This window comes from Amphibalanus amphitrite, unplaced genomic scaffold (assembly GCF_019059575.1).
Source record: "Amphibalanus amphitrite isolate SeventyFive unplaced genomic scaffold, NRLGWU_Aamphi_draft 000054F_arrow, whole genome shotgun sequence".
Lineage (NCBI taxonomy): Eukaryota > Metazoa > Arthropoda > Thecostraca > Balanomorpha > Balanidae > Amphibalanus > Amphibalanus amphitrite.
The window spans coordinates 837,538-839,664 of record NW_024881550.1 but is presented as its reverse complement, the minus strand read 5'-3'; positions in this window follow the sequence as shown (position 1 = coordinate 839,664).

Here is a 2,127-nt window from a genome sequence, read left to right as displayed (position 1 = left end):
TTGTGCCACGATGACCGACTACATTGATAAAGGATACGCGAAAAAACTGACCTGTGACGAGCTTGAAGTGAAACATGAGCGCGAATGGTACTTGCCTCACCATGCAGTGCAGAGTGCTTACAAACCAGGCAAGACCCGTGTCGTGTTCGACGCTGCTGCGCGACACGGGGGCACCTCTCTAAATGAGCAGCTGCTCACTGGACCCGATCTAACCAACAGCTTGGTTGGCATTTTGATGCGCTTTCGTCAAAGGCCCGTCGCGCTGGCAGCCGATATTAACGCAATGTTTCACCAGGTGAGGGTCCGTCCGTCTGATCAGCCTGCCCTGCGCTTTCTATGGCGAGGGATGGACAGACTACAACCACCGAGTCACTACCAGATGCAAGCGCTCATCTTCGGGGCTGCATCTTCGCCCTGCTCAGCGACATTCGTTCTCAGGAAATGCGCTGATGATTTCCAGACAGAGTACCCTGCTGCTGCAGCGGCAGTACACAAACGCTTCTACGTTGATGACTACTTAGATTCACTAGAAGACGAAAATCAGGCCAGCGAGATGCAAAAGTCGCTAAGCTCTCTACTGGCCAAAGGTGGATTTATCCTATCCAAATGGGCCAGTTCATCTACATCTGTGATGAAGGGCATCGACTGCAGGGATCACAGCACAATGTCAGTGGACCTCACCAAAGATGGCCAAAAGTGGGAACGCGCACTAGGGGTGTATTGGGACACCACAGTTGACATGCTCACCTTCAAAGCCACTGCCTTCACCCAGCTGGCCACAAAGAGGAACATTCTGAGTCGGGTATCATCGGTTTTTGACCCTCTGGGCATGCTGGCCCCGTGGGTTCTTCCTGCAAAATGCCTTCTCCAGAGTATATGGAAAGCTGGCTTCAGCTGGGATGAAGAAATCAAGGAGCAAAGGCTGAACGATGCATGCATAAGCGTAACTTTATATCTCTTTGTGGGTGCTCAAGCACCCCCAATCCTGAGCTCAGCACCCCCTGCCTTCTTAAAGCACCCCAGCCTCCTCAAAACATTCCCAGCTGACTCAAGGCCCTCAATAATCAGAATGTCCATCTCCTAGTACTGTAATGAGCCCAGTGAATTATGCAAATACTATGCTTACTCAATTCAGTGACTAAGAGAATATACATTGAATAAATCACCACAAATTAAGATGCATGATATTGGTGTTAACATTACATCTGATATTATCAGGGGCCCGGGAACGATTTTCAAGTTGGGGGGGGAGCCTAAAATACCTGACATGATGCATATAAAACAGTGGCATAGCTAGGGGTGCAAGGGGACGCGTTTCCCCTCCCCCCATCGGGTTCAAAGGGACCCTTGGATCCGAGAGGCCGTGCGGCGCCATTTGACCGCTGAGAGTTAACGATGGCCATATTTCTACTCAGAAGGGCCCCGTGGGGCTCTTTAGAGCACCTCATGGGCCCTAAATAGCCACACTAAGGTCTCCATAAGGGCCCCACGCCGACTTCTGAGGGCCTCTTGCGGCTTTTAAGGACACCTCGGTGGCCTCCAAAGGCCCGTTAAGCCTGAAACAGACTCTTTCCGCAGTCAGGAAATCGCATGCGAGAGCCTATTCAAATACATGGAAGCACGCTCGCATCAATCGCACGCACCTCCCGCGAGCGATTGATGCGAGAGGAGTTACAATGTTTTTGAATAGGCTCTCGCATGCGATTTCCTGAACGCGGAAAGAGTCTGCTTCAGCCTTTACTGGCCTCTGAGAGGTCTTACCGGCCAATGAGGGAAAGTTCTAGGGGCATTTCCCACCTGTGATGGTCCCACACTTATTTTTCTGAGGGCCCCATAACGGCAACTATGGGGCCCTCGTCGGTGCCTATGAGGGCCCACACCGGTGTCTCTGAGGGTTTAACACCCCCAACTCTGAGTGCCTACACCAGTGCCTATTAAAGCCCTATATCGGCGGCTCTGAGGACCCACCCAACACCTGCGCATCTAAAGGCCACCCACTGATGACTTGAGGGCCCCACAACGGTGACCCTGAGGGCCCCACCGGCGTCTGACAGTACCATGCCGGTCTCTTAGGACCCCGCAGGACTTCTGCCGGCCTAATAAGGACCCCTTGCCGGTCACTGAGAC